At 45.3% G+C, this 24,034-nt stretch overlaps 1 long non-coding RNA gene across 1 annotated transcript; it reads left to right on the forward strand.

Annotated features, from left to right (window-relative positions):
* Positions 1-1,561: 1,561 nt before the first annotated feature.
* Positions 1,562-14,634, forward strand: LOC110343196. The gene is made up of 2 exons (XR_005874479.1): positions 1,562-2,051; positions 14,416-14,634. It is a non-coding gene; the product is annotated as an uncharacterized LOC110343196 (long non-coding RNA).
* Positions 14,635-24,034: the final 9,400 nt, after the last annotated feature.

Genomic DNA, 24,034 nt, shown 5'->3' on the forward strand with positions numbered 1-24,034 from the left:
GCAAGTGCTCTTCCCCACAAGACCAGCAAGTGCTCTTCCCCACAAGACCAGCAAGTGCTCTTCCCCACAAGACCAGCAAGTGCTCTTCCCCACAAGACCAGCAAGTGCTCTTCCCCACAAGACCAGCAAGTGCTCTTCCCCACAAGACCAGCAAGTGCTCTTCCCCACAAGACCAGCAAGTGCTCTTCCCCACAAGACCAGCAAGTGCTCTTTCCCACATGACCAGCAAGTGCTCTTTCCCACTGACCAGCAAGTGCTCTTTCCCACAAGACCAGCAAGTGCTCTTCCCACAAGACCAGCAAGTGCTCTTCCCCACAAGACCAGCAAGTGCTCTTCCCCACAAGACCAGCAAGTGCTCTTCCCCACAAGACCAGCAAGTGCTCTTCCCCACAAGACCAGCAAGTGCTCTTCCCCACAAGACCAGCAAGTGCTCTTCCCCACAAGACCAGCAAGTGCTCTTCCCCACAAGACCAGCAAGTGCTCTTCCCCACAAGACCAGCAAGTGCTCTTCCCCACAAGACCAGCAAGTGCTCTTCCCCACAAGACCAGCAAGTGCTCTTCCCCACAAGACCAGCAAGTGCTCTTTCCCACAAGACCAGCAAGTGCTCTTCCCCACAAGACCAGCAAGTGCTCTTCCCCACAAGACCAGCAAGTGCTCTTCCCCACAAGACCAGCAAGTGCTCTTCCCCACAAGACCAGCAAGTGCTCTTCCCCACAAGACCAGCAAGTGCTCTTCCCCACAAGACCAGCAAGTGCTCTTTCCCACTGACCGCGTCTTCAGCCCCTAAAGCTGCCACTGATTTGTAGCAACATGTCTTTGCTTTCCTTTGTCATGAAGTAGGACCAAGCTTCCCATCTATGTAAGTAATTAGTCAGGACTCACCATATGTTAGGGGAGGAGCTTGGGCTCTTGATTCTCCTGCCTCCACCTCTCAAAAGCTGGGGTTTCAGGTGCACATCACCACACTTGGTTTTCGTGGTACTGGGGATCAAACCCAGGACTTCATATATGCTGGGCAGATACTCTAGAAACTGAGCTAGATCTCTAGTCCTTTGTTTGTAAGAAAACTTCCATTTTGAGATGGAGTCTTGCCATGTAGCCCAGACTGGTCTCAAACTTCCAATTTCCCCATCTCAGCTTCCTGACTAAGGGTACCCAGTGTAAACGTGACTTCTTAAAAAAATTGAGGTTCATTACATTTTCTTGGGCCCTCTGATCACCTCTGACTGATCAGGGAGTAGTCTGGGTAAAAATCAAATGCTAAAAAGATGGGAAAGCTGTCAAAATTGACATAGATTTTAAAAATTATTATTATTTTACTGTTTGGCTGGCATAAAGAAATCAAAGAGGACACTAGGAACTTTTTCCACACAGGTGTCGGATCAGGGTCCAGATGAATTATTGTATTTATTTATTTATTTATTTATTTATTTATTTATTGTTTTTTCGAGACAGGGTTTCTCTGTATTGTTTTGGAGGCTGTCCTGGAACTCGCTCTGTAGACCAGGCTGGCCTCGAACTCACAGAAATCCACCTGCCTTTGCCTCCCAAGTGCTGGGATTAAAGGCATGCGCCACCAATGCCCGGCTTCCAGATGAATTATTTTTAACAGTACAAACCACTGATCTGCATCCAGAGAAGCAGGGTTGTCCTTGGAAATTCTCAGGAGTGGGGTTTGATCAAGCAGAGTGGAAGGCAGCTGGCCTCCCACACCAACTTAGATTTGGAAGGCTCCAGCAATTAGCAGACCACATGGCATCTTCAGCATTCACTGGCCTTCCAGCTGCCTGCTGCGTAGGTCTTGCTTTATTTGGCAAATGGTTGATGAGAGGCAAAGGTTAAAGAGGAAGGGAGACTATGGGGAGTTTCTGTTTAGGGAGTCGACCCCGAGCCAGCGAGCCCTTGTCTGTCCTGTGCAAGCTTTTACCGTGTTACTGTAGTGTTGCAGAACAGTAGTGTTGCTGTCCTCATGCCCATTTCCAGATGCACACACTGAGGCCCAGAAGTGTCTGGCCCAAGGACTATGTGGCTAATTGGTAACAAAACCCAGGTGAGTTCATGATGCGAAGTTTCCTTTAACTTTTAAAAATTAAAATGAAAACTGTGTGTGTGTGTGTGTGCGTGTGTGTGTGTGTGTGTGTGCGTGTGTGTGTGTGTGCGTGTGTGTGTGTATGCGTGTGTGTGTGCGTGTGTGTGTATGCGTGTGTGTGTGCGTGTGTGTGCGTGTGTGTGTGTGTGCGTGTGTGTGTGTGTGCGTGTGTGTGTGTATGCGTGTGTGTGTGCGTGTGTGTGTATGCGTGTGTGTGTGCGTGTGTGTGTGCGTGTGTGTGTATGCGTGTGTGTGTGTATGCGTGTGTGTGTATGCGTGTGTGTGTGTGTGTGCGTGTGTGTATGTGTGTGTGTGTGTGCGTGTGTGTGTGTGTGTGTGTGTGTGTGTATGCAGGTGTGAACATCTTTGAGCGTACTTGTGAATCCAGAGGAGGGGTTAGGTATTTCCTGTATTGATCTCTGTTTCATTTGATTAAGAGAGGGTCGATTGGCTGGGCGGTGGTGGCGCACGCCTTTAATCCCAGCACTCGGGAGGCAGAGGCAGGCGGATCTCTGTGAGTTCGAGGCCAGGCTGGACTGACAGCCTCCAAAACAATACAGAGAAACCCTGTCTCAAAAAAAAAACCAAAAAAAAAAAAAAAAAAAAAAAAGAAAGGGTCGATTGACTGAAGGTGGAGCTCACTGTTTTAGTGAAGTCTGATTGGCTTCCCAGTGAAGTCCCAGGACCCACCTGTTTGTGCCAGCCAGTGCTAGGGTCACAGGCACATGCCACCCAGCTTGCTCTCATGTGGGTAGTGGGGATTCTGAGTGGGGTCTTTCTTCTTGCTCTAACCCATGCGACTCTCCCTACAGCCTCCCTCCTTTTAGTAGCAAATCTACTTTGTCCAAAACAGTGGGATCACTAGCACACTTCTGTACAAGTATACCATGTACATTAACTACACTCACCCCCCCCATTCCCTTCTCTTACCCTCCCCTGACATGTGGCATTCTCAACAGCAGAGTGACCTACACGTTGTTAGGTATTTGAAGAGAGGATAAAATACCAGGGAGTCCTGTCTTCTCCAAAAATTTCAGACATGATGGAAACAACACACAAAAAGAGTCGGTTTTCTTATGATAATAAACACAATCTTCCACAGTAGAAAGTATTTAAATAGTTACGAGGGTCTGAGAAGACAGTTCAGCCGGGAAAGTGCAGTCAGAGAGGAAACCCGAGTTTCGCCCCCCAGAACCCATGTGAAAATTTAGGTGCAGCATGTGTGCTTTAATGCCAGCCCTGGGGAGGCAGAGGGAGGAGGATCCCTGGGGCTTCTGGCCAGCTTGCCTAGCCTACTTGGTGAGCTCTAGGCCAGTGAGGGACTTTGTCTCAAAGGAAGGGTGGTCAGTACCTTAGGAGAAATGACACTCAGGATTGTCCGCTGGCCTTTACACACACATGCCCTGTGTGCACACACCTGCCCACACATGTACACCTGCACATACATGCACACCACACACAAATAACTAAGTAAGAAAAAATACAAGCTATAGGTTTGGTTTCTGAGCGGAAAACAGCAGAGTCTAGCAGGATTATCCGGTGTTGGGAATTAAAGATGTGTGTGGTGTATGTGCATGTGCGCACGCTCGCACGCACACACGTACACACCCCCCACACAATTTAAGCTGTATGTGGCCAGGGTCTTGAATTGGTCATGACGTAAACGTTGTGGGTAGTGACTGCATGGATGAATGCACCTGCTCGCTGATTCTCCCCTTCACAGCATCTCTTTCGCATTGTTAGCAGTTATTACAGTGTAGTGCACTCAGGTGCAGTCAATATTTCTATGTTTGTGATCCATTTTGAAACATCACCCTGTTTTTTTGTTTGTTTGTTTTTTTATGAGACAGGGTTTCTCTGTATTGTTTTGGAGGCTGTCAGTCCAGCCTGGCCTCGAACTCACAGAGATCCGCCTGCCTCTGCCTCCCCAGTGCTGGGATTAAAGGCGTGCGCCACCACTACCCGGCAAAACATCACCCTGTTTGTCTAGAGTCAAACACCTTTAAAACACATTTGATGAGTTAACAATGATCGGTACACATTTACTGCTGCAATACAACAAAACTTACAGTTTAACTTAACATCAAATCTCTAGGTACTTCATTTATTCACGCTACAGACCATGGTCACACAGTCCTCTTGTGCAGCTTCTCTCTCATTGCAGAGTATAAAGCACCACATACTTGCTTTTCCCAGAGCCATTTGCAGCCAGGGCACGACCATGTGGTTCAATGTTGGCAATCAGTCCTTGTGGGGAATTGTCTGTAAAGAGAGATGCATGGACAATTCTTTGCTGAGTAGCATCATGTTTACCTGGGAAGACTGCAGTGATAACAGCCATTCTGCATCTGCTTGTATCTACACAGATGCTTCAAAACGACAAGCTTAGATTTGAAGACTGGAAAGATGGGGGGAACCTGGGATTTAACAACATGCTTGGCCTCCCCATGGACCTGCCTTCTTCCAGACTTTGTTATGCAAGATAATATTTCTCCTATTTTATTCATTTCAGGCGGTCTTTGTGTTAACAACAGACAAAAGATACCTCCAGTCCCTCTTCCTCTTTGCAAAGAACTGCCTGTGGTCCATGAACACCTTCTGATGCACTCACAAAAGCACTCCTTGCATTTTCTATTAGGGTGTGATTTTCCTTTTGGTGAGCTTCATACTGTCCTCCTTACTCAATATTGTCACCCAGCTCAGCACAATGAGACAGCATTCATTCTTTCCATCTGCAATGAAACAAGGTATCTAGGAAGTGTTGTGACTGTGTCCTCTCTCTCTCTTTAATATATTAGCATAGATTAACTATACACCACAATGGGTTTCATTGTGACATTTTCATTCTTTTGATCATATTCACCCTTGTTATTCTCTCTTATCTTCTATACCCATTCATCACCCTACTTTTCTGGTTTTTTTTTGTTTTGTACTGTGTGACCCATTGAGTTTCTTTAGGGTTGTAAACAGGTACACAGATAAAGAGATGTTTACAGGAACATAGACAACTTACTAGTGGCTGCACCATTGAAAAATCATTTCCCCTTCCCCCATCTATGATTAACTGCCTACAAATGCCATGTCTCCTCTTTCCTAGAGGGTGGAAATAACTTACTGATCATTGGGTCTAGCTATGATCGCAAAAATGGCTGATGTCTGTTAAGTGATTCACTGTGTCTGACATAGTTTTGAATTATATTGGGTATGTTAGCCTATTAACTCAGTTGACGGCGACTCAGGCTGTGGGCCATGCAGTAGCTCAGGCCTCATCCTGAACCCATGCACCCCATCTATCACAAATTAAAGCTCCCCAAGAAGCCTGTGGTGAGTTGGACAGAACTGAAATGGATCCGTGACATCATGCTCTCCGTGTAATAGGCACTTGGTAAATATTTGTTGAGTTGAGTCCAGTGCCTGCTCAGTTACGCAAGATAAGCAGGCACAGCGTCTCTGGAGAGCCTCTGGGCTGGGCTCGAAGGAGACAGCTGCTTCTGGGACACTGCAGCTAGGATCCTCCAGGGTCACCAGCTCAGGTTCAGCCCAGGTCCTGACTCAGCACACAAGGATATTTGTGGCAGGCCAAGGGAATGAGTGGTGACCTTAGCCTAGAGCCTAGTAGAAAAAGGCTTTGGCAAGTCTAATGTCTTTGCTGTTCTCCTAAAGTCACTTCTCTTGGTTGTGTCAAGAGACTGCGAGGCAGGTGGCAGAGTATCTGATGGGCTGAGTTAGGGATAGGGGAGTGCAGGTTTCACCCATTTAGTAGAAAGTGATATGTATAATTTATAATATAATATATTAATATAATATAACCCATATTTTATTATATAATGTTTTATTTATATAGTATATATATTCATTGACAATTTTATTTGTACATACAATGTGACATAGTTTCTACTCTCTCTGGGCCTCCTTGACAAATTCCCCCTTCATGTATCTTTATTTGTTTATTTATTCGCTTACCTTTTGAGACTAGATGGCTTGGAACTCACTGTGTAGACAGACACAGCTGGCTGCAAATTCACAGAGGTTCATCTGTGTCTGCCTCCCGAGTCCCGAGATTATAGTCGTGTGCCACCACAGATAGCTTTATTTCTTTTTGTATAACTCAGTGAGTCTAGGTAGTGCTGCCCACATTCACATGGGTGTGGGGACATCCATTAGAGTGTGTCACCCTGCCAGTGGCCATATCTCTGAAGGAGGTTGACTCTTCCTTCCCCTGTAGTTGTCCACTGCCAATAGCCCGTCAGCTACTGGCTGAGCCTCCTGAGCTCCTCCAGGGGTAATACGTATTTTATATAATATTCACTAATGCCCTGTGTAGGTGCTGACTTTTATGATTTCACAACTCTGCATACACAGTAATCTAAGGGGATATATAGTGTTTGTTTATAGGAAAGAATACTATCTATTTAGCTGGAGAGCACTATGAATCGAACATGTCCCTGAAAATAATTTTACTGGACATTTAATTCCCAATACAACAGTGTTGAGAGGCTAGACATATAAGAGATGATTGCCTGCAGGGACTCTCTCTTCAGAAATGGATGCCATTCTACTGGGAGCAGAGTTATCAAGAGAGTGGAGTCTTTATAAAGCAAAGCAAGAGCCTCTCACGTCTGCTGCCAGTGCTGTGTCTCCTGCGGTGTCATGCCACAGAAAGAAGACCTCCACAGAGTGGCCAGATGTGGCCCTTTATGGACTTAAACGGGAACTGTGAGTCAATAACGTTTTTTTTTTCTTTTTTGTTTTCTCGAGCCAAGGACTCATTAGTTCAGCCTGGCCTCAAACCAGCCTTGTAACTGAGCATAATTTTGACTTTATGATCCATTTGCCTCCCCACCTCCTGAGTGCTAAGATTATAGGTCCTGAAGAAAGGTGAGCTGTGATTGGCTACAATTACCCAGAAGACAGAAGACAGATGACATAAAGCAAATGTCTTGACCAGCAAATTTTTATTACATTTATGTAGTATGGGATTGTTTGTGCATTCATTGTGTGTGTGTGTGAGTGTGTATGTGTGCGTGAGTGTGTGCATGTGAATGTGTGCATGTGTGAGTGTGTGTGAGTGTGCATGTACGTGGGTGCATGTGAATGTGTGCATGTGTGTGTGCGAGTGTGTGCGTGTGTGAGTGTGTGCACGCACACGCGTGCACGCGTGTGAGTGTGTGCGTGTGTGCATATGCGTGTGTGCATGTGAATGTGTGCATGTGCGTGTGTGTGTGTGTGTGTGTGTGTGTGTGTGTAAAGTTGGAGGACAACTTGTGGGAGGCACTTCTCCCTTTCTACCATATAAACCCAGGTACCCAGCTCAGGATGTCAAGCTTGGCAACAAGGTCCTTTACTCGCTGAGCCATCTTGCTGACCCATAGGCTAACACATTTTAATCATTATAAACTACTTGCTGTGGACCAAGAAGAGAGTGTTTGTTAGAAACGAGGATGGTTTGGCTTACAATGCAGTAGGCAACAGACAGAGCAGGAGGAACTCATGGTTGCTATAATAGTGACAAACAGAAATCGTCTCATTTCGGTCCTCAGTGGGTGGGCACCTCGCATCTGTCATGTGGTCACACAAGCCAACAGGATGCTCGTTTTGTGGTTTGAACATCAGCATGAGTAAGCTCTGAAGGGTCCCCATTTGTCCCTATCTCTTTATCTTGACCTCTCTAGTTCCAAACAGCTGTGCTGGGTTTTCCATACATCACTGAAGTGATTTAGTATTTCTGAAATATGTGATGAGAGTGAATTTAGCCTTGAGTGACAGCTCTGTGTAAGTAAGTGAGGGACTCAAGGCAGTCAGAATGGATGGTACTGATTTCCCAGGACATGGCTATTTCTGTCACCCAGTCCTGTCCACCCGAGGAGGGGGTCTGTGTGAGCACAGGTGGTTCCAGGTGCTGGGCTTCAGCTCTGCCGGTGGCCCACCTTGCTGGGCTATTGTTTCCTCCCTGCTGCACGACCACAGCCTCTGGCTGTCTGGGGTTGATAACAGAACCATAAATCTCCCTTCTGGCTGCCCCCATGGCACCTGAAACCTCAGCCCAGGCTTGATGTGAGAAAACAAGATAAGACATCATGACTGGTATTTTGAAGTTATCCGAGGAGATGCTGGGAAGTCTCAGTGGGTGGGTCATAGGCTGCTGGAGGTCTGGGCAGCAGCACAGCTTTTCCTCCAGGCACTGTCTATCCTGCCAGGTGAGATGAATGGTATTACCTGCTGATAGCATCTACAGGTCTCTGCTCGGGCTTCTAGACTTGTCAACAGCGGGGTGGCTGTGTATCCCTGAAATAAAATGGCATCCAGCAGAACCTGAGAAGGTGATTGGGTTGCTGCTGGTCCTGAAGGTGGGTTGGTGAGGGAGTTAGTCAGAGTCCGGATAGATAGGCAGACAGAGAGAAAGGGGAGTTAGTCAGAGTCCCGACAGATAGGCAGACAGAGAGAAAGAGGGGTTACAGGTAGATAACAAAGATGGGAAACTCTGGCTTCTTCCTTGTGCTCAAGGCCCAAGACAAAGGCCTAACAGCTTGCTGGTCTTTTTCTCCCACTAGTAGAGTCCACATCCCCACCCTGAGGTGGGCCGTGCTGACAAGGAAAAGGCTAGGACTAGGACTTGCTTCCCCCCAAGTGTGGGCTTCCTAGCCTCGCCATTTTTATGCAAATTTACCAATCCTAAATTAGGAAGGACACCTCACAGAAGGTTAAAACACCCAGCCATCAAGGAGAGCCTGGGTCTTGGGCTCTGAAGTGGCTTCTCCTGTTTTTCAGGGGGTGTTTCTCCTCGTGCCTTGTTGTGTGTGTCTGTTTCCTCACCTTAGGAACAGCCTTTCCCCAGCAGCTGATTCTGTCTGCCATGTCTGAATTTCCCCCTCAGCTACACGATGCACTTGGGATTTCTCCTGCCTTTCAATTCCTTAACAGGTAGAGAAAACCAACTCAGTTAAGACTCCCAGATGCTAACAGTGGAACTCAGTGGGTTCCAACTATGTAGAGAATGTACAGCAAATGTCTTGATTAGCTTTTGGGGATCCCACAACCCATTCCTTGCCTACCCCTTTCAGAGCAAGCTATTATAACATCAAGGGCTTATTGAATGGAAGGCATTTGCTGCTTCTGACTGCTGAGTTACTCAAGGACGCACTGGTTAGCTGCCTTACAGAGCATCTCTGGATATTCACACTTAGGACGGTGATGCGGAAGCGAATAGATTGTGAAGGATCTTGTGTTGTGAGATGTTAGACTTGGTTCTCCAGCTGCATCGACATGCCCTAATGAGCCCTTCTCATGTGCCTGCAGGAACAGTGAACACTCAAGTGAAAGGCACCCATTGCATGGAACGACAGAACTTCTTGTCTAGTTTACACCTCTGCCTTTGTACTTACTATGGCCCATCTTTGGGAGACAGAAAGAGCCACTCGGAGCATTTTATGTGTTGCATGATCTAGAAGAGGGACATAATTGGAAACACTAAGCATTAAGGGAAAGGCAAAACCTTTTTCAGAGGGGGAGTTGCTACCATGGACTGAGCTGCTGTAGATCACCCGTAGATAGCATCTATAGGTGAGGTCCTGGCTGCTGTAGATCACCTGTAGACAGAATCTATAGGTGAGGTCCTGGCTGCTGTAGATCACCTGTAGACAGAATCTATAGGTGAGGTCCTGGCTGCTGTAGATCACCTGTAGATAGAATCTATAGGAGAGGTCCTGGCTGCTGTAGATCACCCGTAGATAGAATCTATAGGTGAGGTCCTGGCTGCTGTAGATCACCTGTAGACAGAATCTATAGGTGAGGTCCTGGCTGCTGTAGATCACCTGTAGACAGAATCTATGGGTGAGGTCCTGGCTGCTGTAGATCACCCATAGATAGCATCTATAGGAGAGGTCCTGGCTGCTGTAGATCACCCATAGATAGCATCTATAGGTGAGGTCCTGGCTGCTGTAGATCACCCATAGATAGCATCTATAGGAGAGGTCCTGGCTGCTGTAGATCACCTGTAGACAGAATCTATAGGTGAGGTCCTGGCTGCTGTAGATCACCCATAGATAGCATCTATAGGAGAGGTCCTGGCTGCTGTAGATCACCTGTAGACAGAATCTATAGGTGAGGTCCTGGCTGCTGTAGATCACCCATAGATAGCATCTATAGGTGAGGTCCTGGCTGCTGTAGATCACCTGTAGACAGAATCTATGGGTGAGGTCCTGGCTGCTGTAGATCACCTGTAGATAGCATCTATAGGTGAGGTCCTGGCTGCTGTAGATCACCTGTAGACAGAATCTATAGGTGAGGTCCTGGCTGCTGTAGATCACCTGTAGACAGAATCTATAGGTGAGGTCCTGGCTGCTGTAGATCACCTGTAGACAGAATCTATAGGTGAGGTCCTGGCTGCTGTAGATCACCTGTAGACAGAATCTATAGGTGAGGTCCTGGCTGCTGTAGATCACCTGTAGATAGAATCTATAGGAGAGGTCCTGGCTGCTTGGGGTGGGGGACCACTCTCTGAAATATAAACATGTACATGTAGGTAGAATTTGACAGTCTTCTTTAGAAACAAAGCAGCACACCCTGTGTCTGCTGCTGAAGCTGTTGAGTTCAGATGTGACCAGCACAGCAGGTTCAGAGACTGTCCTCTTGAGTTAATACTACTGCTTCCTTCTTCTAGATCACCACAACACATGGTGAGAGACTCAAGGTCACCGTAAGCTGCACCTTGTGGTGGTTTTGATGTCTTCATCTTAGCCAAGTTAAACCTACAAACACTGTCAGGGAGCGTATACCCAGAATGCTTTGGGAAACCATGATAACCACTACTGATGCTTTGCAATAGGGACCATTATCTGTGTATTTCACAATAAAGCTTTGTGGTGCACCCAGACACTCAGCTGCTTGTGTTCCTGAGGACAGCATCTCCTCTGCCGCACCATCTAGATTCCGCCCCACTAGCTTTTTATAAATGACAATGAGATCTCATTGTCACACAGCTCCGAGGAGAGAAATGGAGTGATGTCATAGCTGGGAAAGTGTTCTAGAGGGACAACTTAATTACATTAGACATGGCGAGGCTGTCCCATGGCACTCAACAAACGGCAGGGCTAATTGCAACATCCAGAAGTATTTTGCAAAGAGTCACCAATCCCTTTGGTGAGCATGAGGCTCCCAAGCCATTCCCAGTGGGCAGGGTCCTCTGTTTCTCTTACAGTAGAACATGGTGGGTAAGAGAGTAGTTTTGACGAGAGACAGGCACAGCGTTACGTTTTATCTCACTATTAATTCCGAACTTGGTTTCTCCCCTAGGACAGAATAGAAGTAACTCTGGGTGTCTTCAGGGTCATAATTGGTGGAGGAGGCTGTATATTATTCACTCAATGCAGCTCTGGGCACATAACAAATGTTTGGCAGATTGTGACTGCTGTTACCACAAATTTGGCTCACTAAACCATCTTTAATAATCGCACAGTTGGGGGTGGATAGATAGCTCAGTGGTTCAGAGAATGGTTTGCTCTACCAGAAGACCCAAGGTTTGACTTCCATGTCAGTGCCCACATGGAAGCTCACAACCATGTGTAACTCCAGTTCCATGGCATTTAATGTCCTCTTCTGGCCCCCACTGCTACCAGGCATGTAAGTGGTGTACATATGTACATGCAGGCAAAATACCCATGCATACTAAAAAGACAAAAGGAATTACAAACTAAAGGTTATAGAGCCTCGCTTTATCTCATGCAGGACATCAATGCCCAGTGAAGAATTCTCACAGTGGTAGTCTTATGTTTCTCCAACGGGACAGTACATAACGGACCTTCTTAATCCATTCTAACTTTGCTCATATAAAGGGACTATTCTACCTCAGTTAATTTCCCATTTCATCAACTCCAACATCTAGAGGCTTCCCCAAGGAAGCAGACAATTTTTCTCTTTTTCTTTTACTAATTAATTTTTTTAAAAAGAAGAGTGTGGTTATATAGCCCAGGCAGGTCTAGAACTCTCCATCCTCCTACCTCAGCATCTAGACTGCTCAGACTGCAAGTGTATACTACCACCGGATCCAGCTAATTATTTTGCCTTTTAAAAAACTGTAATGATATAAAACACACATTGTTGCGTGTCCAGTATGTGCTTGGTGGTGGCCTGGATATGAGCTAATTTCACCTTTACAACAACGGTGCAAAAAGGAACTGCTATTGAGCGGTTCTGTGGATGCAGAAACTGAGCGTCAGAGGCCGAGCAGCAGTTCCCGTGCTGTGGTCGTAAGAGTCAGGCGATGAATATGAAGGACTAGTGAACCATGGGTACCCTGGAGATGTGAAATGTGTGCTTTCATCTGCGAGCTCCGTGCTGGGGAGCCAGGGCGGAGAAAAGAGGATTCTGACCGCAGGCACGCTTGCTTTCTCAGCCAACTGGCAAACTAGGAGGAGGGCCCAGCTCAGCACTCTGTCTTTGCTTATATTTTTCACAGGATTCAAAAAGTTATTCTGCATTTTATGTGTATGTGTGCATGTGGGCCTGAGGATTTGCTCATCACCTGTGTGTTTGTGTCTGTAGGTCAGAAGAGGGCTTTTAATCCCCACACGGGTGCTGGGAACCAAACTCAGGTCCTCTGCATGAGAAGTCGGCTCTCTTCTGAGCCATCTCTTCAGCCCCTGGTCTTACATTTTAATTGTTTTAGAGTACACAAGCTTTCTGATTTTGTTGTTTCATCCTGTTTGGCCCAGCACAGGATGGATCTAATGGATGCTTACCCGGTTCTCTAGATAATCCTGAGTTTTGGTTGCCAGTGAGAAACAATCACAGATAAATCCTTGCAAGACAGATCTGTTCTCCCTTGAGACATCTGAAAAAGCATTCTTAAGATGGGGATGGGGGCAGGGAAAGTGAGGCACCATCACCACTAGAAAGACTATGTGGCTTCATTAAGGAAAAAATCCACGGCAGCGCTGGAGAGTTTGCTCAGTGGTTGAGAGTGCTTGCTGCTCTTCCAGAGACTGGCTTTCAGTCCCCAACCCATCCAGGTGGCCCACAACTGCCTGTGTAACTCTAGCTCCTGACATCCAAGGGTACCTGCATTCATGTATACACAGACACACACACATGCATGTAAAAATAAAATAAAGGTTCAAGTATGTGCACACATACACATACACTGACATCTACATACACGTATGTATGTAAATAGTCTTAAGAAATCATACTAAAGGAAGGGAACTCATTTGTGTGCTGGGTTTAAGTACATTAGGAAGATGGTCAAATTACTGATTTCACAATTAATACTTAGTGGTTTGCATTTAGTTATTGACAGTCTGATTTTCTATGTTTGGGGGTTCCATGTTAAGAAGTGATAGCTTTGGGTTCCCTGTTGGCAAATTGAGTTCCTGGGTCTACATGCTGGACCCTCCAATCCAAGGACTGGGAATCTGGGCTAAGTGGCTGAGGGTCTTTGGGCTCCTAGTCCCCTCAATAACCCTCAGGTCTGTACTTCCCTCATCTCTCAAGTGGCCTCACTATTTCAATCCTCTGATAATGAAAACTACTCTCCCCTCTTCAGCCAGGATGAGCTATGCAAGGAATAAATATTAGGAAGTTGCTTTCTTGCTTAAAGGCTCTTTCTAAGTCTCTGAGTTAGCCTGTTCCAAAGCTAGGCCCCTGTTTACCCATGCAGGCAGCGTGCTGGTTTTGTTTAGGACTGAGGCAGGCAGCATCATTTAGGGAAATGAGCCTCTGTTCCTGACTCTGATGCCCTGAACCGTGGAAATCCTGTTAGCCATGCCAGTGCTCTACTAAGAAGTGTGACAGGGAGCCAGTTTTGGTCAAAGCAAGTGGTGTGATGAGGGGTCGGAGACAGGGGGATGGTAATGGAGGCAGGGTATGGACAAAATACAATGATAGAGATGCATGGAAAAAGTCATACCACGCTAACAAAAATGTAATAAAATAGAAAACACATTCTCTGTGTGACTATGGTAATGTTGCTGTTTGGGGACACTTGTTGCATTTAAGCTGAACAATACAATAGGCTGTTGGTACCTTTACAGTTTGGATCCCTTGAGGGTGGCCTTTCATTTTTACTTGTAGTCAAATATGTATTTTCTATAGCCTTTAAGAAAAACATTACATTTATTTTCAAGAAAACATAGGGCTCTTCAAGATCAGGCATCTGGCTATTTTTTTCTGTCTCTTGTCAGCTACTTCATGCATTCTGTGCTCTGGTAATACTGAGTTATTGGTAATTGTTCTTTTATGCTCCCATAGCCATGCATGAATCAGACTCTACGTGCTGAATGCCATTTCCCATTTCCCCTGTTTTCATGCATAATTCCTTTTTATGTTTCAGAACTAACATGCATCACCTCCTTGGATCAGGTTGTTCTTTCTAGAGAGATGCCTCTCCCAGAGCTCGTGCAAATAGTCATATACACAACTGGTCAAAGATTTGCTGACCACAGGAATCACTCCCTACTTCCTCCCTTCAATCTTTGTATGGGATTGGATACGACCTGCATATGTCAACAGGGATCAGAGGCACCTGTCACACTGGTGCTTTTGTAGAAAATTCAGCTTGACTCCCTCTGTGCTGTCCGACTTTTTGTAGTTGTAGAAGGGGCTCACAAAGATGCTACAAAGAAATTGAGTTCAATGACAAAAATGCCTGTACTCGAGTTTGTGATCTGGGCTGAATGGAGGGATTCTAGAATCTAGGAAGCAGATAGTTCTGAAAGGACCTTGTCCAATCTGTGTCACAAGTCCCTGGCCTGGTGATGCTGCCTCCTTCATCCTTTTCCCTTGATCAGATCTCTGGGTCCTGAGCCCTCAAGTCATGTTCCTGCACTGTTCTCCTTAGCTCGGTGTTTGCTGGGCTCAGAAACATAACCTACCTTACCTTGGGCTCTGATAGTTTCTCTTAAGATTAAAACAGATCCTCAGACACAAAGTTTTGTTTATCCTTTTTTTTGTTTCATTGCATTTAGAGAGTGATTGCTTGGGGGCATATGGATGCTGCTTTCCCACATATGTTTGCTTCATTTAATTTCTTGCCAAACATGTGTATGCTAACATGGTTCTAATGTGCAGAACCGAAGCCGCAGTATCCTTTCACTCAAGCTGGCTCAGCTTCATGGCACTCACTTTCCACTGCCCCGTCTGCATGCCCTGCCACTCAAGCCTCATCTAAGGCCTTATTATTGCAGTCTGCAGAGAAAACCATTTTCAGATTTTTTTTCTGGGATTAAAGGAAAGCCAATGAACTCAAGAAGTCCAGACTTGATTTTCTTCTTGAACTTGATTACTTTGAAGATTTTTTTTAGAGCCAGTTCTAAAATTCTGGGGAATCAAAACTATCTTTAAGCACCTTCCTCTCTTCTTTATACTACCTGAGATTACCAGGATCCTCATACCAGAGCACAAAGAGATTTATCATTCTCATCTGGTCCCCACCAAATTCCCAAAGTTTCATCTTCTACAGCCACACCTCCAGGATCTATAAAGTGCCAGCAAATACTGGGAAATCCTGGTAGTTTGTCAGCATCTGTGGTAAAACAGAATCCAATGCAAAGGCCAGCAACTTCAGCTAAGCATTCTTTAAAAAATAATTCCATAAGTATTTGCTAGTTGTCAGCCATGCTACCAGGAATGGGGCAGCAATGCCTCTTTTGGGGCTGTCCCTGGGGAGCCTTCACCTTACTTAGTCCCTTCAACCTGGCCAAATGGGTATAGACTCAGGCATGCTAAGTTCTCAACTTGAGGAGCTGGTGCAAAGACAGAAGTCTTGAGCTGGAGAACTGGTCTACCTCAAGACCTTGAGTTCAGCAAGAACATGAGGAGGTCCAAACCCAACATGCACTGGAATGTCAGGTGCAGGATGATTTTTTTTTGAGACAGGGTTTTCCCTGTGTAGCTTTGTAGAACTAGGCTGGCCTCAAACTCATAGAGATCTGCCTGCCTCTGCCTTCTGAGTGCTGGGATCAAAGGCGTGCACTACCACCTCCTGGCTGTGCAGGATGATTTTTGTCCACAGTTGGTTGGGTGGGTGATACAACTCCAGGCACGTTAATGTCCTGGCCCTGCCTGGATCAAAGGATGCTGGACAGGCTGGAAAGATGACTCAGTGCTTGCCACACAAGCATGAATACCTAACTTCAACCCACAACACCCAGAGCAAAGTCGAATGTAGAGGCACCAGGAAGGTGAAACAAATGAATTGGTGAGCTCCAGGTTCAATGAGAGCTCCTGTCTCAAAAGATAATGTGGACAGTGATTGAGGAGGACATCAAACTTTGATCGCTGGTTGCTACACTTACACACCACACACACACACACACAGAGAGAAGAGGGGGGGGGTAATGGGGATCCAACGACTGAATCTTGGGTCTTCTGAGTGATTGGCCCTTTACATCAGGAATTTAGCCAGACTGTCTATGCACACACATTTTGGAAGAGATGTAGGAGGGATGATTTCCCACCAGGGGCAGGGAATTGGTATGGGCAGGAGTTTGGTGGCCATGGCAGTGAGGATAGGGCGCGGTGAGTCCATTCACTTCAGGAACTGGGAAACTGGCTTCGGTGAAATTCTTCACAGAGTGGTTGTTCCAAAAGCAGAAATGAAGAAACACTGAAGAATACTTGGTGTACTTTACATAATCATTTTCCTGATTGCAAAACTAAAATCAGAATGCAAGTAGTGGATGCAACTGGGAAAGAGCCAGCAGGAAAGTACAAAGAGGAAGCCTGCCAACCAAGGCTGAGCACCGCCCACAGAGCTAAGCACCACCCACAGAGCTAAACACCGCCCACAGAGCTAAGTGCTGCCCACAGATGAAGCGCATCTGCAGAGTATCACTGTTTCTGTGATTTAAAGATTATTTGTGCAAGCACATCAACAATTTTGAGATCTCTTTTTACTTCATACTATTTCATATTCAACCATCTATTTATTTATTTTTAGGTTTTTCAAGACAAGGTTTCTCTGGCTATTCTGGAACTAGCTATGAAGATGGGGCTTGCTTCAAACTCAGCGATCTGCCGGCTTCTGCCTGTAATTAGAGGCGCGTGCCACCATTGCCTGCCACCCAATCACTTATTTATACGTAAATTATTTATAGATTTAGTTTTCCTCTTTATATATTTATTCATATATTAAATTGTTTATTTATATGTTTAAATTTTTCTCGAGACAAGGTCTCACACTATAGTCCAGGCTGGCCTGTCATTTTTACTATGTAACCCAGCTGGCCTCAAACTCCTGCCTCATTTTATTGAGTGCTGGGGCTTCAGGACAGAGCCACCAAACTTTGCAAGAGAAAGGAAACCAATGCAGATGCCAAATATCCAGAGTTAACTTGGTGCACTTTATCCTTTGGAAGATACCTGGCCTCATAGAGGAAAGATAGCCTTTGTGGCCTAGAAAGCGCAGCCCGTGTTGCCTGCCTCTGTCCTCGATACCAAGAAAGGGTCCCACCAGCGGCTACACTTCCAAGGACAAATTACAGAATAGTCACTTTCTTTTTGCTCATAGTACAGATGAACAGTAGATATTTACTTACCGGAATGCATTTATAAGGTCTCTTATGTTTTCCTCTTATATGGCTGTCTCATATAAACAGATGGGCAAAACACAGAAACAGTAGAGAGTAAAGGAAGAATCATAAATATGAAAACACAAAAGCAGAATTTCACAGATAAATCCAGGGTAGGCTGTGCAAGGCTATGGGAAGTGTTAACTGCGGAAGGCTCCCAGAGTACTGGAGATGCCCTTGTGCCTCAGTCTTTCCCAGGGCTGGCCTCTGACTCTCATTCTGATGCTAAAGTTGTCGCTTGTTGTTTTAGTTTGCTTTCTGCAGAAAAGGGCTCGTTATGCAGTGTGGTAATTGAATCAGTGGCTCCTGCCTGATTGAGCCAGCAGATGAACACTGACCGGCTGGTTTTCTCCTGGTGCAGTTGAGTTACTGGTCAAATCTGCACAAAAACACGCCTAACAAGGCAGAATGCTTTCAAAACCAGCCGGAGCCTGGTGGGAAGGCATTCATACACATGGCTCATTTATTTCAAATCACACCCAGGAAATCCAGTTTATTTAAACAAATAGCCTAGTTTGGGAGGGAGGGCTGAGGAAGAGCAACTGGGGGTAGCCATAAAATGTTAAGTATTGCATAGCTGGATAAAGCGGGATCAGGAGGTCTGATGACTGTTTAAATTATGATAGAATGTAAACTCATGGGTGACATCTAATCCGGCCATATTTCCCGCAATTATTCCACCCCAGCAGGGTTTACTTTCCCATCAGTACTGGATCACAGAGCTGTCAGCTGGCGTTTTTGAAGGGTGATTTGTTGCCCTAATGATGATACTGAAATCTGTTTATGGTTGTTTATCTAAGGGTCATCTTTCTTCCAAAGCAGTCTTCTTCTCTGGGGATTCTATCTGGGCAGCTTTCTTTAATTCCCCAAACAGAACAACTGTCAATATTACACGAAGGGCAAGGATCTTGTCCATGTTAATTTTATGACTGATGACTGCATCATAGTCACCAAGCCAACTATGCTAAGAATCATGCCTTATGCATTCAAGATGCTTTAAGTATCCAGAGACCATAAGCAAGCATCGTTTCCTATGCTGGTTCTGGAGAAGAGAGCGATTACACATATCAATCATGTGACTGTTATAAACAGTAATTATATATGTTGGACACGCTACAATATGCCAGCCACTGTTGTCAGTGATGACCCCAGGATGTTGGTGCTGTTAGCGTCCTGTTTAATAGTGAGGAAATCAAGGAATAGGAAGCTTAGGCAACTTGACCAAAGCCATTTAGTTGGCATGCTTTGTACCATCTTACGGAGGGTGGGAGGAGAGCAGCATGATGTAGTACTGGGCTTCACAGTATCTAACTGAAGTCTCAATCAGGGACATGGGAATGGGTACAAACTGCTTGAGCTACGGTCAGCAGTGGCTCCCACCGGGCTCTGCACTCCCTTTAAGTTATGTGGATTTTTGGAAATAGTTTCGTGCAAAGCTCGCATTCTATTCTGTAAGAGAGTTGGTTTTATTCCAAATCTGAACCAATTTTCTAGAACTAATGACCCCCCCACGTGCCTTGTTTATCTTGGACTCTATGGTGGCCCTGACATCCTCCTCTCGCTCCTGCTGTTAGTATGTATCTTCCTGTTGGAGAATTCCAGGTGTCACAGGAAGATACTAAAGGTGCTTTGTAAGCACTGAGGGAGACAGCAGTGTTGCTGTTGGGTGGCTCAGAGACATGGATGAATCATCTGTGGTGCAGGGCTTGGAATTTATCACACGCAAAATAGGGCATTGGGTCTCGTGGAACTCTTCAGGCTCTAGAAGGCTCTCAGAAGGTGAAGGCCGCCCAGATGCCTCAGTTGCACACTGAACATTTTGAACTATGGGACCCATGAGTTTTACTTATTTCTAATGTACAATGTTTGAGAAAAGCTAATAGTGGAGGGAGATGTCCTCCGAAGGTAGTCCAGGCAAGAGCTGAAATGGCAGGGCAAGCTCTTTCCCTCCTCAGAATTCTACCTGCCTCTGCCTGGCGTGGGCTCATTTGAGAAATGGCTTCAGTGTACAGACATTCACTTTGTCTTTTGTTACATCCAGTTTTAAGCAATTTCTCCTGGATTTTCTTAGTATAGGTATCATGAGGCTATGTATATCTGCTTTCTGAATTGGGACAGGGGTTTTTCCTATCCATCTGTCTACCTACCTATCTACCTACCTATCTGTCTGTCTGTCTATATATCTATCCATCTATCTCTATCTAATCTATTATCTAATCTATCTTCTATCAACATTATCTATCTGCCACTCTATCATCTATCTTATATCATCCCAATCATTTTTCATTTGAAATAGCCCCATCCAGTAAAGATGTTATTGGGAAGTGGAGTTTACTTGAGGAGACACGGGTGCCAGGATTATGTTGTTTGTCCACTACAGGCACGTATACTTCCTATCTAAGGACTATGTAAGGGACCATGACATCCAGTGCTTTAAACTAGCCTAGGGTCAAGAGAAACAGGGGAGGGTGGGTTCAGAATTCAGACTGATTTCCTCCAATCCTTTGTGGAAAGGTTTTTCAGTGTTTGCTGTCTGCCAACTTCTGCCAAGTGGGAAAACCATCTGTTCTCCCAGGACAGTCCTGGCTAATCCTATTTTTCAGAATGGCTATTAACATCACCATGTTTTTTTCAATATGGGCGCCCAAAGGACACCACCAAGAAACACGTGGAAAGAGGAAATCTCATGGGCCCCATGCCTAAAGAAAACCCCCAAGGAACTAAGGAAGGCAAAGATCAGGAGAAATTGTCTTCCCCAGGGATGGCCTCTCTGGGTGTCCAATATCAATTGGTCAGTCCTGAAATCATATACATAAAAGTAACAGTAAATGGACCGAACAATTTGTGTTTATATATTCAATGCATGTATGTGTAAGTATGTATCAAAAACAAAGAGGGGGGCATAGATTTGAGGGAGAGCAAGTGGGGGGTTGAAAAGATGGGAGGAATTAGAGGAAGAAACCAAAGGGGGAAATGATATAATTATATTTTAATTCACATTTTTAAAAATTGAAGAACATGGTCATTGGAATGCAAAGAGCAGTGGCAGGAGGGTATCAGAACCGGCATTGGTGTCAAGACTTCCAACTCTACAACTCTCTCTTTTAGCCACTAACAGACAATGTAAACTACTCGCCAGTCTCAAGTGAACATTTTGTGCCATAAATCTTTTGATAAAGTACTGAAAACTATGGATAGCCCCAGAAATTACACAATATACTTACAACAAAATTTTGTTAAATTTCCATGGTTTGTATGAGCCCTAACAGCCATGTGAAACACAGATACTTGGTTATTATACACAGACCTTCAGCCAATAGAAAAGCAAATGGCCCAATCAGGAGTCAACCCTCCTTTTGTGCAATGTTCTCTGAGCCTTGGAGGGGTTGATATAGGTGTTCCATTTAGGGCCAACTGTACAGCATTTATACATACTATACTATAAATCAGCACTTAAACCAATTGGAAATTTCCGCATTAACCATCATTCACTTCAAGTAGAAGTCTCTGAGGAAGGTTGAAAGGAGAACCAGTCCATGGGTATAAACAAATATTTAGAAGGTTGTTTGATATTATGCCCATATAATAAAACAAGAGTTGTAGGTTTTCCTGTTGGGCCTATGATGTTCTCAGCCATGGGTTTAGGGTACTAGGTATGAATTCCCTCCTGTGGAGTGGGTCTCAAGTGCAAACAGAGACCAGTTAATTACTCTCATACCAGTTTTTCCACTATTGTACCACTAGGCACATCTTGCCTGGCACGTTGGCATGCAGTTCATATGGTTCATAGCTGGGTAAGACTATTGACCCTAGGAATGGATGTACCAGTTTTCATTGCTGGATATTGCTAATGCTGGCAAAAGTGCTTCAGTGATTCTTCACACTCCTGTAAATTTACCTTCGTGAGATACTTCTGCACGGCTGTGATTAGTATACTTGACAATAACAAGAAGGGAGGGATTGCTTTTTCTGGCTCACATTTCAGTCAGGCATGGTGGGAAAGGCAAGGCAGAGCATCTGAGCTCACAGAGGTGAGGGTCTGGTGCGGACTCTGCATCATGGCTAGCAGAAGACAAATGAGGAACCAGGGGCCAGCCATAACCTTTACAACCTTACCCCCTCGATCTACTTCCACCTTTCAAAGGTTTCACAGTCTCTCAAAATAGCATAACCAGCTGAGAGCCAAACCTCCCAAACCAGAGTCTGTGGGGTTATTCCAGATTCAAACCTCAACACCACCCTTTTGTTAGGAGATTTGCCAATTATCCTATCAGAAGGATACAGTAAGGTGTTTTTTTCTCTTTAGGGGGACTGCCACTCAGCTCCCAAATGAATCACATACGGAGGCTTATTCTTAATTATGAATTCCTGACCTCAGCTTGACTTGTTTCTTGCCAACTTTTCTTAACTTTAATTATCCCGTTTACTTTTTGCCTCTGGGCTTTTCCTGTATACCTGTCTCTGTTTCCTACTCCATGGCTGGCTGTGTGGATGTGTGGCTGTGTGGCTGTGTGGCTGTGTGGCTGTGTGGCTGGCTGTGTGGCTGTGTGGCTGGGTGGCTGGGTGGCTGGGTGGCTGGGTGGCTGGGTGGCTGGCCCCTGATGTCTTCCTCTCCTTGTTCTCTCATTCCTCTCCCTTCCTTGGGTCTCCTACTCTCTGCCTATCCTTGCTCCTACCTCGCTACTGGCCAGCTGTTCAGCTCTTTATTAGACCATCAGGTGTTGGACAGGCACAGTAACTGAGCTTCACAGAGTTAAACAAATGCAGCATACACAAAAGTCACACACCTTAAAGTAATAATCTACTACTTGAATCTGGGCTTGGGAATGGAAATCACGTTAGTCAATGGGTCATTAGCAAACGTGATGTGGGCAGAGTATTGATATCTGGCATGTTGGGGTTTGTGTTACCTGTTGCTAGAGCCGGCCTGCAGATGTCTGAGCAAGCCTGGGCTCGCCTGCTTCTGGATGAGGAGTCAGTAGTACAGAGGTCTCGAATGTCTCAGGGAAATCCACAAGTATGCAGATAAAGCTAGCTCAGATGTTTCAGTCTTAAACCCAAAGAGTTTTCCAATACATCTGGAGAATCATAGAAACAGTGTGGCCTGAGGCCTTTGCTTTTGAGAGATGAGTTGGACAGCAGAGGTCAGTTAATGTAGAGTGTCATCTGGACTCAACTCTGTCCCACTCAAATGAACTGAGACTCCAGAACGTCGTTATCCATTTCTTCCCCTGATCTCCAGGGAGTGTCCAAGTGACACACATTTAGTGATGTGGAAAACAAATACACAAATCTGAAACCAGAAGTAGCCACAAAATATTGGTAAGGAGTATATTACTATTCTTTGAAAGCTCTAGCAAGCTGTCTGGAAAGGATACGGAGATGCCGTGTTGACATGTATGACCCCAGCAGAGGCCCACGTAGGGAACACTAAGACTGCTGTAACAGACTGCTAAGATGGAGGTGAGGATCAAGTAAAGCTGAGACTTCTACCTGCAGAAGTCTTTGGTGTCACTGACGTGCTCATGGTGCCTTAGGAGTCAGCGAATGGGACTCCAGGAAAGACTCACTGAAGGCAAATGAAAATACCCTAGGTCCTGATTGTGGGCCATCACAGCAACAAATGACAACCTGTGATCCACTTCTCATTCTTGCATGTGGTTATAGCCCGAATGCAGTCCCTTGGCTTATGTGAAGAGAGGGGTCCCTGGGAGGACACACTGGTCTTGTCACGAAGTTTGTGTTGTAGATATTTTCTTGGTCTTCCTCACGGGGAGTTTTATCCTTTTAACAGGTGGCTTCACAGAAGGAAAAAGAGTGTGAATCTTGAGACATTGCTGACCACCTGATTTCTAGCTGAGCTGACGTTAGTTGCTGGATAGCTTGTCAACTGCTATTGTATATAAGTGGAGCCAAATTAGCTATTAGCTATTGACTTAGTTATTGGCTTGGCTATTGGCTAAGTCTGTCCCACAATGACATCAGCATTATTTTTTCAGTTCTTTTTTTTTTTTTTTGGTTTTATGAGACAGGGTTTCTCTGTATTGTTTTGGAGGCTGTCGGTCCAGCCTGGCCTCGAACTCACAGAGATCCGCCTGCCTCTGCCTCCTGAGTGCTGGGATTAAAGGTGTGCGCCACTACCACCCGGCTATTGCTTCATTTCTTTTTTTAAAAAAATATGTTCATACCTGAGTGTACATACATACATAATCTTACCTTGTTTAGATCTTCCCTCTGTCCTCTCAATGGTTCCTTTCCTTCCCTCAAATAGTTCTCTTTTTGCTTTCATCACACACACACATACTCTCTCTCTCTCTCTCTCTCTCTCTCTCTCTCTCTCTCTCTCTCTCTCTCTCTCCTTAAATTTAGATTCTGCATATG

This window comes from Mesocricetus auratus, unplaced genomic scaffold, assembly GCF_017639785.1.
Source record: "Mesocricetus auratus isolate SY011 unplaced genomic scaffold, BCM_Maur_2.0 Super-Scaffold_100676, whole genome shotgun sequence".
NCBI classification, from domain to species: domain Eukaryota; kingdom Metazoa; phylum Chordata; class Mammalia; order Rodentia; family Cricetidae; genus Mesocricetus; species Mesocricetus auratus.